At 42.5% G+C, this 16,465-nt stretch overlaps 1 long non-coding RNA gene across 1 annotated transcript in view; it reads left to right on the top strand.

Annotated features, from left to right (window-relative positions):
• The window catches only part of LOC147821893 (uncharacterized), a 35,089-nt gene extending 28,999 nt beyond the window's left edge, over positions 1-6,090 (top strand). Inside the window, exon 3 of the long non-coding RNA XR_015446465.1 lies at positions 2,901-6,090. This is a non-coding gene — a long non-coding RNA (uncharacterized LOC147821893). The remainder of the gene's footprint in view (positions 1-2,900) is intronic.
• Positions 6,091-16,465: the final 10,375 nt, after the last annotated feature.

Genomic DNA, 16,465 nt, shown 5'->3' with positions numbered 1-16,465 from the left:
ACACTTTGTTTCTCATAATCATTGTTTATATACCATGTACACTGTAGTAAGTATTATGAGTAATCAAGAAGCTTTAAGGTATGTAGGAGGAGGCACTTAGTTATACACATACAAATACTATGGCATTTCATATATGGAATTTGAGGTTCTGTGGATTTGGGGATCCAAGCAAGGGTGATCTTGAAACTAATGCCCTAAGGACACGGAGTGCTGAGTATACTTTAAGACCACCAAAAGCAACAAGGTGCTGAAACATGCTACAACACGGGTGAGTGTTGAGGTTATTCTAAGTAACAAGTCATATTCAAAGGACTGCATACTGTACAACTCCATTAATATTAAATGTTCAGAATAAACAAATCCCGACAGAGGGCTGAGTAGTGGTTCTCAGTAACTACAGGGAAGGAAGAATGAGAAATGACTGCTAATGGGAGGGCTCATGGGGAGGAAAACATGAAAATATTCTAGAAATAGATACAATGATGTATGCACAATACAGTGCATATACCAAAACCCCATGAGTTGTACATTTCAAAGTGGTGTTTTATAGTGCATGAATTATAGCTGAATAAGTTGTCTAAAATTGACAAATAGACTTGAATATTTACTTCCATTTTCTTCTTAACTTTCTAAGTGTAGAGTTATATCCAGCAAACTTGTATTAAAAAAAAAATTTTTTTCTTGGAACAATCTGGGAATATAGGAAACTTGAATGTAATCAATCATCTCTGACTTCAAGGCTGACACATTTTTTTTTTTGAAACAGAGTCTCCCCATACAGGCTGGTCTTAAATTCATGATCTTACTGCCTCAGCCTCCCAAGTGTTTATAGGTGTCCACCACCATGCCCGCCTGACACTTTCTTATATAAAAAAACTTACTTGTTGTCATGAATTTTTAAAACAAGTGAGATAACGTAGAAGCTATGGTGCAAAATAACCAATGGGGAAGAAGACATGAGAGCCACCTCATCTCTTCCAGGACTTCCAATTCCTCCTGTGAGATAGGAAAACTGATAGATGACCTCCAACATCTGCCTACTTGTCATTTACCCATAAATTTACCTTTAAAATAGAAATTTCAAAGACATTTAAATATTGATAAGAATTATTTTGGGACAGAGAATAGCTATTAAGTGTCAGTAGAACTATATTCATTATGTGCTTTTCTTTTTCTTCTGAGAAAGCCTGTGTCTCCATATCACTAGATTAAAATCTATAATTCTAACTGCCCGTGTGTATAAATTATTAATTAATTGAATTTTTATACATTGCTTGAAAGAATTCTTCACCCACTTACCAAGTTAGGCCTAAGTCTATACCTACTTGCACATACTTTGATTACACAGATTTCACTTTTCTCTGTGTAAAGTTAAAATACAGGCAGCTAAAAAAAAGCACAAACTACTTCTGTCAGCCCTCTCCCGGGACTCTGTTCCCTAGTTAGGCAATTACTTAGAAATGAGCAATTGCACTGTCTTTTTTCCTAACACTTATCATTTTAAAAGCTCATGGTGCTTTTCTTTAAGGAAACAACAGAGAATAAAGCCAACTGCCTTCAGCTGGCCAGGGCACTCTCGACAGGCATGGCAGAAACTCTCTGATCTATATTTAGACTGAAGCAGCTATTTCCACTCTTTGTCCCAGGAAACTGAAGGCTTTGCATTCTGAGAGTGTGTGATCTTCTGTTAGTCATTTTGAGAAATCTTTTCTACATTCCCACTTGAAAAAAAATGCATGAGTACTAAGAAAAGAGAAATAATCTAACTAAGAACAGGAAGAAAAGATAACCAGTAAGAAAGAATCAGAGCAAATCAAGACCAGGTCTTTTCTCTCCATCCACCTGCTCTCCACAGGGATCCAGTTGTTCAGGGCTGCTCACCACATTCATCTTGCTTTTCCAGGATGGTCTCACTGTGTCGCTGAATACCTAATTGACTCTGTTGTGTGTTTTACTAGTTAGCTAAATATTTGACTCTCCACCCTCCAAATTCATCTAAAATGGCGAGGGAAGAATATTACATGAACAGCTTCCTGTATGATGATTTCATAAACAAGGGTCTCAATAGAAGTCATTGAATTAAATTTATTTGTGAGATCATTCAGTTAAAACATAGGAGACAGTCATTCCTTCAGGTCAAAAACTGTTGAGGAGTCTGTTATCCTGGCTTAAAAGGGTCCCACTGCTTAGGGTTATCCTTTTCCCACCTAGAAATGGGCTCTCCTCTCTAGCACCTTCCCCTCCCTGGGGTTTTGTCAACGTTTCATATGCTTCAATTAAATAATCTTCACAGAAGAGCTTTAAATTAATAGAAGTATGTTAATTGTTAATTGTGAGAATGCAGTTGAAATCGATTTCCTCCTGTCTCTTACAGATGGGGTAATGAAAAGGACAATGGGACCAGGAACTTGTGAAGTACACAAGTGGAGTGGTGGCCCCTGTACTTAGGACAGGTGCTCTGCCACTTTCAAGGCTGTGACAGAAAATGTGGACCCACTTCCCGAATCACACACACTTGTCACACAGGGTCATCAAGTTAATCTTTCCATCACCAACCATCAATTTAACACTCTCCCTCTAGCAAACTACAGCCAGAAAATGAAGAAAATGTTGAGCAATTGTCCAGCATCTCCAACTATTCCCCTGTTTAGAACAAGAAAAACGAGTAATCTATTTTGGGATCTCCCAGTCCACAATTTACCAGATGGTTGCGGCTCTTCACCTATATAAACACAATTAAACAGGAAGAGCACGTGATATTTTACACAAACAGATATTTCTGAAGGTGATAGGGGTATTCACTATAATTATGTAAAGAGAATAGGACCATAGTCTATATAAGGAAAATATACAGAAACCTTTTTAGGTGAAACATTTCTGACAAGAATCTTTGTTCTCAGTCTATTTATAGAATGAAGCTTGACGAAACCTTGAGAGCATCTATTCTACCTTGGACTTATTGGTGAAGAAACTGAGCCCCACAGAATTTAACCTACTTTAAACTGAAATCTGAAAAGCAGAACAATTGTTGAATTTGATCATTGTTCTTTATGATACTGAACACTAGTTTTTTATGGAAAGAGGGAAATGGGACAGGGAAGAATCTTGGAGATGAGGAAGAGGGGGAGAAAAGAGGGGAAAGGGATTGCAAATGATCGACATGTGTTATGTTATACACAGGTACGAACTCCCCAAAATGAACATCAGTATATACGAAAAGAGATCAAAGGGAGTAAGCATGCGCCAGAATCACATAACCACACGTTTTCAAAATACAGGTTTCTGCCTATAAAAAGTAAAGAACTTTTATAATTGGAGCATGTTTGTAAAAGGCAAGTAAACTTGATTGATTAAAAATCTCTCATAGCTTATAATCAAGATCATGAGCTACAATATAAATAATCAATGCATCATTTTAGGGTATAAATTTAACTATGCTAAGTACATCATGGATTTTTTCCTGAAATTTCCACCATGAAGTGAGTGACTTAGTCCCGCTCTCTAGCCAAGGAAACAGAATTTAGAAACTTGACTGAGGATACAGTGCTGGTCAGTGACAGACTTGAAGTTAAAACCTAGTCTGGCTGCAGAGCTTGGGTTGAAATTCACAGCTGAAGCTCACACCTTTACTCAGCACATCCCACTTTGAACTTGTCTGGCCTCCTACCTATGTCCCTGCCATATCCAATAATGCCATATTTCCTGCTTTTCACATCAGATATCTCTCATTATTATCTCACCGTGGCTGAAGCAGTCACTTCCTGGTTTGTACAGGGGAAATGGCACGGCAACACTGCAGAAGCCACCTGTCTAAGGACAGTTCTGATTGGACCATGGCCTTGAATATGAAACAGCTGCCATTGTGAGGGCACTGACTCCACCTAAAAGAATTTTCAAAACAACCACCTAAAAAAGACAATCTGAATCTTCACATGTGATACTTAATGCCACCTGCATCAAGGTTTTTAAAATATAATTTGAAATATATATATGGGGGGGTTACCAGGGATTGAACTCAGGTCCTTGCATTTGCAGGGCAGGTAACAGCACCACTGAGCTAAATCCCCGGCCCTAAATACATGTATTTAATACACTTAATATAAAATTGTCGATAGCCTTCAGCATTGAGAAAATATTTTAGCACAACATGTAGTATTATTATCACTACATCAAAAGACACAACCTTGTATTACCCAAGCACTACTTTTTGTTCTGTTTGGGGGGGGGGGGCGTGTTTTTGGCAGTGCTGGGGATTTGAACCCAGAGTCTGGAGCAGGCTAAGCATGTGCTCCACCACCGAGCCACATTCCCAGGCCTAAGCACTATTTTGGAGAAAGTCATAGGCCTCTATGAATTTTTACATTTAAATGTTTTAACCTTGAAACTTAATACTTTAAGTCAGCATGCAAGATTTTCTTGGCAATACAAATTTGGAAAAGTAAAAAAAAAATGGGAAAGGATATTTTTACTAAATAACCAAAGTGAACTCACTTCACTAACACGTCAATAAAAATTGCTGAATCTGTGCCAATTTACATGCTCAGTGCCATACAGAGAACAGTTACCAAGTGTAAATAGACTGTAGGTTTCTGCCTGAAATTGCTGTCCGGTCCTTAGTGTGGATCGGCCAACTTAAGTCTGGGACAGGACAGGATAAAGATGTCCTTTCAGAATAGAAATCTGCAAAGATGCTAGACATGCTCCAAAACTTGTTTTGACATTTTCTCAACTACAAAATATTTATTCCTCTTAGTTGTTAAATGCTTTATATTCCATTAGATTTAGGTACCTGAGAACAAGGAGGATCTCTGAATTGAATGCACTTTGCTATCTAGCAAAAACACAACAATTTCTGGTGCACTCCTGCAATCCCAACACTTAGGAGGCTGAAGCAGGTGGATCACCCTGACTTCAAGGCCAGTCTGGGCTGCTTATTGAGTTTGAGGCCAGCCTGAACTATGTAGTAATACCCCGTCTCTCTCTCTCTCTCTCTCTCTCTCTCACACACACACACACACACACACACACGATGTAAACGTTAAATTAATATATTCTAACTAGTCTCTTCTTGGTGAGTTGAAAGCTATAAGCCTCAGAAAATATTTTAGAGAAAAACATGTATTTTGTGCTTTTTATTTAGAATATAACTAAGATCATGTAAATTGTAACACTAATGCAAACTATGATATTCATTTCCCTCCAGTTAAGGTGAAAAATCTTATAAACTTCTATGGGGAGGCCATTGGAGTTGTACCAAATTCTATAATCAAAATTAAAAGTAATAATCATTCGCATAAAATGTATCTGATGGCAAAGCAAAGCTGGAAATAGACTTGTCTTACAAAATCCATCAGAATAATCGGTCCTAAACCAAGGGCAACTTTTAACACAGATCTGAAATCCTATGAAATCCAAGGCAAACCTTGAAGGCTGTTCCAGGGTGCCGTCCGGGACCCCAGCGGGGCGCAGGGCAAGAGACTGCGCTTTCTGCAAAACCACCCACGCCGTGCTGTCCCGCACGGGGTCCGCCGTGGACTCGGCCGCCCTCTCAGCCACGCCAGCTCGGCCCCGGGCCCCAGCAGCCCCCGGACACCGCCGGCGCCAGGACAGCGGGGAGCCGCCCAGGCCCAGCGCTGCTGGACCCCCAGGCGCCGCGAGGCGGACAGAGCAGGACTCAGGCCCAGTCTGGAGCGCCAGGCAGGAGCCGGGCGAAGAAGTGAAGAAAGGGGAAGGATGCTGCTAGGAGACATGAATGTATTTTGGAGGACGAATTGTTACAGTGCAGTTTTGACAACAAATTTAACCCTTGAATGCAAATCTTTCCAAAATCTATTACACGTGGCTTTGGCGTCTTTAACGCGATTCTCAAAGGCACATGAGGGAAAACACTGTGCAGATTTACAAAGCCAGCCTGCGAGCAGCTCGGTCGACTCATAAGGATCAGGTGAGAAACATAAAATATAGAGAAAAGACTCCGATTTGCTAGGATATGAGCCGAGCCCAGAAATCTGAGCTTTTTTTTTTTTTTTTTTTTTTGGTACCAGGGCCTCAAACTCGGGCCCTTGTGCTTGTGAGGCAGGCAGCATCACCACTGAGCTAAATCCCCGACCCAAATCTGAGCTTTTCAAAACCCCTTTTGGTGACTGATTCACGGGCAGTGTCGGGAACCAAGCGTAAGAGGAAGAACATCTGCCTGAGCGTTAGAGCTCGGGTAACGTGACTTCTGACAGCCCTGCACGCGTTCAGCACGCAGTAACGAGCGTCTAATTTGTCCTCCTAACGGGCACTGCTGTGGTCCGTCCAGGCCGCGGCGGCAGAACACCAGAGAGGGCGCCTGTGAACAACACTAACTCGTTTCTCACAGCTCGGGGACTTGGAGGGCCAAGGCCAAAACACCAGAAGATCTGCGTCTGTTCAGAGCCCGTGTCCTCCCAGGGTGGAAGGGACAAGGGAGTTCTCTGGTGTCTCTTTGATAAGGACACTAATCTCATTCCGGGGGTCTCTGCCCTCACGACCTAATCACCCCCAGAGCGCCCACCTCCAAATGCTTCCCTCTGGAGATCAGGTTTCTCCATATGAATTTGGGGCGTACAAGCTTTCAGTCTGCAGCACACGTCTAATAATGCTCTTGACATCCAAAGGTGAATAAAACCTGGTTATCAGAATTTGCATCCACGTAGGGGAGCCAAATGCGTACTGATAGCGTGGTAAGGCCAATCTAATGATAGGATACAGAGGAAGTTTGCCCCGAAGAGGGAACGCTTAGCCTTTGCCTGGGCTTCGTGGTGGAACTGACAGCTGAGGGGAGTCCTAACAATTTAGTCAGTTTGGAGAGGGAATGAAAGGTGCAGGGGACGATGTTCCAAGTCCCCGCTCCACAGTATCATATAATAAATATTAGCGATCGATGGTAGAAAGTGCAGGAAAATGGACAGGAGTTTGCAGTGTCTCTTGCAGGCAGTGAAAGTACAAAGTCAGTGAGTCATCATCAGATTTGCGTTTCCATCTGATGATTCTGGCTGAATACATGGAATATATATTTAAGAAGAATAAGAAATGGTAGGAGAATTATTATAGGAATCCATGGAAGAATTTCAAGCAAGAGGTATTGAAGTTCTGCTAAAAGGCAGTGAAAACTGAAATGGAAAAGGGAAGACAAATGTGAGAGAAATGGAGACAAAAAGACAAAGCAATTGACAGGAAGGAAAGTGGAAGTAGATGGGGTGGGAAAGGTAAGGGAAAAGCCAGTGCGGTCAAGGACGATCCCCCCAGGTCATGTTAGGTCACTCCCTTCACAGGTGTCCTGAGGGAAACGTGGCACTGAGGTGGCTCTGAGAGCTTCCCATTCCAAAGCTTGTTCTTTGCTGGTGGTCTCAAAGCCTTTTAAAGTTTGCCCTTACACTAAGTGGCCCCAGGCTTCAGTTCAGACACTACTCTAAAGCGCTGTTCTTCTCTCCTGATGTTAACTTGTCACCTGTCACAGCCTGTCTGCCTGCACGACTCTTGAAGTGGGTTCAGGCATACATGGGAGGAGAGGAGTAACCACCCTCTCCTTTGCACTCATAGCACTTCCTGTCTAAGACCAGTGTGATTTCACCATCCCATGCTGCTTTATTCTGAGCTGTGTAAATGTGGCAGGTGTCCCTCAGGGTTTAAAAGAGAGAACAAGAAAGATCCCTTAATATTCTTCGTGCCTCTTCAAATAAATTGCCCCATATGGTGCCTTGCACACACAATTTAATACCTGGTATCTCATGCACCAAGTGCTGCAATTCTGGGTAGACTGAATATGCAGACTCCACGTGAGGACTGCAGAGCGCTGCTGTCCCCTAGTAGATGAATGATCATGCTTAGGCGGAAGGTAGGTGCTCAGCTGCTTGTCCCCAAGTGTGTTCTAGATAGATACGGTTACTAGGAAGCAGACAGGAAAGAGCAAATCATCCCTAAAGCAGGAAAAGTGGAAGCTAACTCAAGTACAATTTGAGAAAAGAGGCAACTTTAAAAGGAAATGAATATAAGCCATCATCTCCTTTTTTTATACGATGATTTTGGAAAATTTACATGACAAGTTTGTAATTCTCAATAGCCTACAAACTATGAAATCCTTTAGGAAATATTATGGTGTAATTTGGAGATCTATGTCTACTCTTTAATCTTGTTACATTCCCTGATAATTAAACTACACAAATAAGCGAGTTAAAGATGAAAGTGTGCTGCTGATGACAAATTAGGCCGTGAGGATATTCCTCATGATTTTGACCTTTGCTCAGCTGTGATTAAGTTTATGAGACCTATACTTCTTACTCGTATACCAACGTTTATTTTTCTAGAACACTGCCTTTTGTATCTATAAAAAGTTATGACAGGGCCGGGGGTGTAGCTCAGTGGTTCCACTGCCTGACTCGAAAGCACAAGGTCCCAAGTTCGATGCCGGTACCAATAAAAAGATTATGACAAAATTCAGTCATCAACAGAATTTTTTTCTAGTACATTGCCTTTTGAATCTATAAAAATTCATGACAAAACTCAATTAAATAGTTAAACTGTCACTATTATTCAGAAAAGTAAGTGATGGAGCTGAAGTGAGCTATTGGCCCCCTTTATTTATTGGCTAAAAACAGTCATTCACAGCTGCTAAACACAACATTCACATTTTATTCAGGAAAGTCAACTAATGTGGAAAGTTCAACTTGGGCAAGTTGAGAGCCAAGAACTGCCTGTAATTTAATTATTTAAGAAGACAGCAATTATAGGACTTCGATTTTGTATTTCAGTTACTTAATAGATATCTAATGGGTTTCCGAAGCAGAAAGAAATTCATTAGCATTCACAGATGGCCTAAAATTTATGTCTCTGGGTCTTCATGCCTCTCTACTCCTTACGTAAACTCTGTCCTACAATAATTCTGAAAAACACCTTGGCATCATACCCAAGTTGCTCCTTCTCTGGTGGATTAAAACTGGACTACCAGCCAGACCTGGTGGTGCACACCTATAATCTCTGCATTTGGGAGGCCGAGGCAGAAGAATTGCCATGAGTTCGAGACCAGCCTGGGCGACATAATGAAACCCTGTCAAAAAAAAACAACAACTTGACAACCATCTTTTTGCTGTTAGTTTACTTGATACAATATTGAACTTCTCCAAAGGCATTTTTATGAAGAAATTAATCAAAACAAAAGCTTTTAAAATAAGCATAGAAATGGGGTGAGTTTAACAGGGTGAAGGCTTTCAGCCCAATCCTCATCAAAACTAGGATACAGTGGGGTCAGCTCTAATATTGATCATGTGCCATTACGTACCTGACATTTCATAAAACACGGACGATGGTGAATTTTCCTTGCAGAAACTTATGGTCTAGCCGGAGAAAGGAACACACGAGTCATTCAGTGTGGTAAGTGCTAGAATAGTGTACAGATATGTTCCTAGTTTACTAACAGGCCTGGCAGGATACTTGATTCGACCCACTGATTTTTCTCTCTCCTCTTAGCCTTGACAGTATTTATCAGTGCGTTGTCACGTTTCTGAAACTCACTTTCTTTGTCTTTCTTATCTAGAGCAGAACTGGCAAGAGCATATGCCTTTGTACTTTTGTCCTGCTGTAACAAAATATTTGGGATGACATCATTAGAGAATAGTGGAGATTCATTTCCTGCAGCTCTCAAGGAGAGGAAGTTCAAGCTCCAGGCCCAGGCTCATCATCTAGAGAGGCCTGGTCTCAGCTCCCAAGATGGTACCTTGCCCTCCTTGTCCCACCCTGCAGAAGGGTTGGAAGGGCAAAAGAAGCAATGCATGGTGACCTCAGGTGGCAGAAGAGCACAAGAGAATCCATGCACTCCACCAGGCCCTTTTGTAAGGGCGCTAATCCCACCAGGAGCGATCTGCTCTCCGGGCTTAGTTGCCTCGAGGCCTCACTTCTTCATCCTGTCACACTGCTGCCACGTCACAGGATATGAACGCAACGTGGCAAATGGGGAGTGGGGGCGCCCTCAGACCACAGCAACCAGGCCGTGGCTCACGGCTCCTGTGGCATGGGTCCCTCTCCCGGTAAGCTCTCGCCAGCCTCTTTATATGCTATGCCAGGCAGCTCCTGCCAGTAACTGGCACAGAGATGAAACCCATCCGCCCCCCGGATCTCGCTCACATCCGCTAGAACCGTATTGGCAGATGCTATTTGGGGTCTGATTTCTTGCCCAGCTAGAAATACACACTCTTTCATTCCCATTTTAGTATTGTTCATTCCCTTTTAAGCCAACCACTAAGTTATTTCTACATGAAAAAACTCAAGATGCAAGCTCATTTGCAGAACAGAGATATAACTAAATTTTCCCTTATCCAGTGAAAAATCAAGCTAAGTTCACATTATCAGTTCTATTCACAAAATATTGATATTAACTAATAAGTTTTAAGTATGAACTTTGGTGCCAATCATACCTGGTATTTTGCAAACATGAATTGGAGAATTAGAGAGCCAGGATTGGAATTCGGGCAGATCAAGACTCTGTCTGTGCTACTTCTGCCTCTCCAACCCCTAAATGTCCAGGGAAAGAGTGGTCTTCTGCTCAGCAGCCCTTCTCGTCTTAAAATGCACAAAGAGTAACACACTTGCTCAGGAAATACAGCACAGGAATGCAAATATAGCGAGATATTAACTAGACAATCCAGGTGATTGCTCTGTGGATGTTCATTGTACTATTGCAACTTTTTGAAGGTGTGAAATTTCTCAAAATAAAACTTCGGAAGCAAAAGAGTGATAGGCCTACTTTTACCCATTAAAACGGGGTTATTTCACTACAGAGTCTTAAAATTATATATGTATTAGAATTATGATAGGAACGCTTATATGCACAGCAAAGCATTTTAAAAGATTCTCTTTTCTGCAATTAGGAGGATGGGGAAAATAAACTTTTGTAATTCAGTAATGAGTGACAAAGGACGCTGCATCATGAGAACATTGCTTCTGTTCTTTAGCTTTTAAGGATTGACCACTCCGATAACAACTTGACTAACTGGAAAAGGTGCAGAGGACAACAGCCGAGGTGCTCAGGTTAGATCTGGAAGCAAAGTCACACAGAAATCACAGAATTCTGAAGCAGGAAGAGATTTTTCAATTGTCTAATTCAACCTGCTCATTTCACTGAAGATGAATGTCCAGAGAAAGTTTAAATGAACTGCCCCAAACCTCTGCAGGCTGACAGTGACAGAACTGCTAATGTCTCCCGGATCCCACTTTAGAACCTGGATCATTCTGACTCTTTTAGTAAGTGATGAACGGCCAATCTGACGTGGCTGATGAGAGAAAAGGAGGGTGGCACTGCCTGGGAGGAGCGGCTCACGTCCCTGCAGAAGGCACAGGGCAGCAGCTCCGGCCGGAGCCACAGCTGAGACTGCCCATTTCTCCAGCCCACACTCAGCCGGGCTGACTCACTCTCGGGCTTGCTGAAGCGATCCTCTTGCAGTTCCAGCCTCACTTCATAGGCATCAGTCGCACAGATGAGGCTTTGCTTTTGCTGCTACACAAACCAAAGTTCCAGAACTGAGTCGCATGGGCCCTGACTGCCTGAGTGTTCTTCACCAGTCCTTGAACAATCATAGAAGCCACGGAGATGAAATGCATTTAGGTTTTTAATAAATGTCATATTCTTCACTCCTGGACCCAGGCATAGAATCATCTTCATTGAAGTCTCAGGCTGAGGGTAGGAGAAAGATGGATCAATTGTTTTTAAAAGCTGGGTACTGTTAATACAAGAAATAGGTACATCTTACTACCTCTCTGTGAGTAATAAATATGTTTTGCCTAAAAAAGGAGGAGGTACACATAACAATGTCAAAAATCCAACACCATGCACAAATAACAATTGAAAGAATAAAGTCTAAGAGATCACAGAAATCACTTTTAAGAAGTATGCTCAATGGATTTTTGGAGGTGAATCTGTTAACTATGCTTCAGGAATAAATTAGGGCTGGTAGACAGGAGGTACAAATACGGATTCAATTCGGATGGGAGGAAGATTCCCATGGTTGGGAGCTTCCAAGCACCGAGTGGGTGGTGACCATGTGTCAGAAATGGCAGAGGGACCGCAACGCTGGTGGAGTTTGCTCTAAACTGCCTCTTACACTCCAGCTCTTGGAGTCTAAGTTATGGAGAACAGCACGAATGAAAGAGCCAAACCCACTCAGCAACTCAATTATTCAGCAAAAGGTGATAGAATTTTCGGCTGTGAAGTTGAACCAACCAGACTTAGGTGGCATCAATCCCACTTTGTAAGGAAAATAGATACAGATCTTTAAAAATGATTTATTTTAAAATTACAGCAGTAAAATTAATTTTAAAGGAAAATATATAACTCATAATTACATTGTATAAAGGAATTTTTAAAATTTGACTTCCAAATTTGATCTCTATGTTCATACATGTTCACTTTTACCCTTTTTATCTGCCTTGCTCCTGGGATAAAGGGTAACTGAGTGACTATTATCAGTTTGCACCTTTTCACTTAATATTATGTTAAAATGTTTATCATAGAGATTCAAAATCTTCTTAACCATTGTAAGGTCTTACACATTTCTATTCCTGAACCATTTTGTTACTAGGGGACATGTAAGCTAATTTCAGTTGGTTGCTGTAATTAAATTTTGTTTTTAATGTATATGTATTTATGATGTACAACGGGATACTTTAATATGTGCATCCACTGTGGAGTGATTATGTTGAGCTACCAATCACACTCCACAGTTAGCAGTTTTTAAGTTGTGAGAACATTGTACATGTGCTCTCTGGCAAGTGCGAAGTAGACGATGCACTGCTATTAACTGTCATCAGCTATCATCACCACACCGTGCAACTGACTTGAAAAAGCTATTCCTCCTGTCTCACTAGAGCTTTGTATCCTTCAAGCTTTGTATCCCCATATTCAAAGGGGATGGTTATCTTTATGATTCAGAATTTTTATTGCAAAATAATGAAGAATGCTATCAACTTCAGAGCTACTAGCAAAGTGAATTTAACCATTTCCTCAAAATATCGTCCACGTTAGATTTTAGTCAACATTCAAAAAAAATTTTTTTCAAATACTTAGTGGTAGTTGATTGTTGTTTACATTTGCATTTTTTCCTCCACTAGTGAGTTTGAATATCCTTCTCAAAGCTTTTTCATGAATGTAGCTCTTAGTCTACACTCCCAGTGTAGGGAGAGAATTCAGTAGTGCATCTGGGTACAGAGGTCACAAGAAAGAAAGAACATAAAGCGGAGAGTATGAAAATTAATTCCAATGAAATTAATTTCCAAGCAAATTTCTCCTTCTCCCAACCAGTGTATACTCTGAGGAAGGCTATGGAAATTGAGAGGCCATGGGTTCAGCATCTTCCTGGTAGTTTCCTTAAACTGAGGGAGTAGGAATTCTCCAGTAAGTTCCTTCCCCTTTAAATTCACATATATTCTCCACAAGCCACAGCTGCATTAGTCAGCTTTCTTTCTCTGTGAGAAACTACCTGAGATAAGCAACTTATACAGAGGAAAGTTTGATTTTGGCTTACAGTTTCAGAGGCTTCTGTCCTTGGTCGGTTGACACTGTTGTTTGGGGACTGTGGTGAGGTAGAGTAGCATGTTGAGGAGTGTGTGTGGTGGGGAAAATCGGCTCACCTCATGGCAGCCAGCAAAGGGAAAGAGACAGACAGACAGACCAGAGTGCAGAATCCCTTTAATGGCACAGCAATGGCCTAACTTCTCTCCTCCAGACCTCAGCTCCAAAAGTTTCCACTGCTCCCTACCAGTAGCACAGGTTGGCAACTAAACCTTTAACACACAGGCTTCAGGGGCTACTTCAGACCCAAGCTATAGCAAGAAGATTTCCTGGAATTTCCATAAAGATTTCAAATATTTCCAAAATAATCCCCCATTCTGAAGGTTCTGCTAAATAGGAATAAAGCAAATGAAAATTGTATAAAAGTCAAAAATTAAAACATAGGGAGTGTATAACAAAATAATATCATTATAAGCCAAAAATAAAACACAAATGAAGCTTGAGGTAGTTTCCACAGATCACTGGATTTTTTTTCCTAAGGTTATATTTCTAAGTGAGTACAGTCGTCTGGTTCATTTTTCCATCTGGAAACATGTACACATGAAGTAAGGGTGGAAGCACAGTAAGAATAAGGCCAAAGGTACTGAGGAGGAATTAAATGCTTGTTCTCATGACAACCACATGAGACACACGAGTACCACCCAAGCCGTTTCTTAGACATTTATGAACTCCTGAGAAAACACAGGTACCTTCATTCCTAACTAAACTACATACAATGTGAGCCAGTGTGTTAAACCATCTCACGTTTCCCAGGGGAACATGGCGGCCGTGCTGTGTGCTCACATCACACAGTAGTGAGGGCAGCCACTCTCCCCTTGGAAGTGTTTGGTTCGGGGTAGAATCGGCATAGTGTCCTCCGTGTAAATGCTGTTATTAGCTGTGTTTGAGGAAGCAGTTCTCTAGATCACCAAGAAAAAAATCTGCGGCAACAAAACAATACCTGTTCCAAAAGGAACACAGCACAATAGACAGTACTAAAACAAGGAAAAAGAAAAAAGACTCCCGTTCTAGGTGGGGGTCAGAGGGTGTGGCCACTCCTGGGGAAAGCTCTTGGCTTCTGTCAAGACCAGCATATTAAAATTCGAAGACTCAGCCCAAGTTCTGTGGGTAGGAGCCCAGGTCTGAGCCAGTGCCCAGTGGTACCCAGTTATACACCCACGGCGACTACAGAACACACTTCTCAAAGGACCAAGACGCTTGATGCGACAAGAGGCCAGGCAGTGTATGCTAGGATGCAGGACTCTTTCAGAAGTGCTCTGAGTGAACACAGCTAGTGTTAGTAACCCTCCTTGCTTGTCTCCATGTGCTCTGTGCCTTCTGAAGCCTCATTTCTAAAAGACAAACTCTCTGCTGGTTGAGCATGTGCAGCGGTTTGACTTACCAAGTTACCATCAGCAAGTTAACAGACACATGCAAAAGAGGGAAAGCTGCAAAATGTGCCCTCAGCTCGCAGGGTTGGCAGCAAGGGGCTGGTGTTCTCTGAGCCACTATTCATAACCCTAAAGTTTTATTTTAAAAATAAGGTTTCTTCTAGAAGAACAATAGCCAAAACAAAATTTCAAAACTGTTGCCATTAGAAGAAAAGAATGAAGCCCATCGGGATGATGTGGGCCCCTATGGTGGCATCTGTTTCTCACTATACTGTGCTGTCCTTTAGAATTTGCTTCCTGTTGTTGGTCCACGTCTGCAGTACACAATGCTCCCATTTGTCACAGAGTCTGTACACGTCCATAACACGTCTTCATTCTTTTTGGCCCCTTCCCTCCTCTCCCTCCAGTCCTCCTCCCCATTTGCAAAAGCTCTTTCCATTTTTTCCTTCAATTCTTTTATTCCTTTAAATCCCTTTTCCCTTCCTTCTCTCCCCGTCCCTCCTTTCGGATTTTAAATGCTTTTAAGAAAGGAATTAAAAGTTTTGTTTTCTAATTTGTGATATCCTAAAGTATATTTTCCAGTCCCCAGGGAGACTGTAGGTGTGGGAGAAACTATTAGGGTTTGTGAGATGGTGTGTAACAGATTGTGTGTGTATGCAGAAGAGACCAGGTGTGAGCTGCAGACTGTGAGAGATCGTGTTTGTGATAGAGATCGTGCGTGTGCGTGCGTGTGTGTGTGAGACAGTGTGTGTGAGAGAAAGCTGCAGGGAGTCTCCGCACGACCGACCGGAAACAGGAAACTGGTCTTTAAACGAGCCTGGGAGCCTCCTATTTTAGTTCCTTGTCTGCATCTGAAAACATTTTAGCAAAAGTTCGCATAACTCGTATTCTTTTTCCTATCTTTTCACTTTCTGTCGACAGCCTGATATTTACAGATACAAAGGCCCATCATTTCTCAGTGCATGGATAAAAGACTCACACGCCCGTATCTTATTTAAATGCCCCAGGGCGGCGTGCAGCTCGGGCCCCACAGCGCCTGGCCCGCAAGCGCGGCCGGCTTGGATTCCGGTACGAAAATACATACATAGATAAAATAAAGCAAATATCCCTCCCCGACAAGAGAGGTGGGCTACAGAAGGGGACTGAGTCCGTGCGCTCCTGGCTGTTACAGAAACACACGCCAGCCGCCACCTCCCCACCCACGAGGCCAGCAGGGCGGGCGAGGGCGCACGCAGGGAGCACGGCGGGCGGAGAGGCGCAGGGCGGGCGGAGAGGCGCAGGGCGGGCGGAGAGGCGCAGGGCGGGCGGAGAGGCGCAGGGCGGGCGGGCGCGGGCGCGGGTGCACGCGCACACACACGCTCACACACGCGAGCCTGCACGCGACCAACGCTCTCGCGCACGTGCAGTCCAGCTGTCCACTCAGGCTCCTCTCAGTCTCCCCGTCTTACAGAATGTTTCAGAGCTTTTCACACACAGTGTCCCCCACGCACCCTGTCACGCCCACTCAATCCCT

The sequence above is a fragment of the Heterocephalus glaber genome, unplaced genomic scaffold (assembly GCF_053883595.1).
Source record: "Heterocephalus glaber isolate CG9 unplaced genomic scaffold, H.glaber_assembly_v1.0 deba00001688, whole genome shotgun sequence".
Taxonomy (NCBI): domain Eukaryota; kingdom Metazoa; phylum Chordata; class Mammalia; order Rodentia; family Bathyergidae; genus Heterocephalus; species Heterocephalus glaber.
Note: the sequence above shows the minus strand (reverse complement) of the source record. Positions and strands in the feature narration are given on the sequence as shown.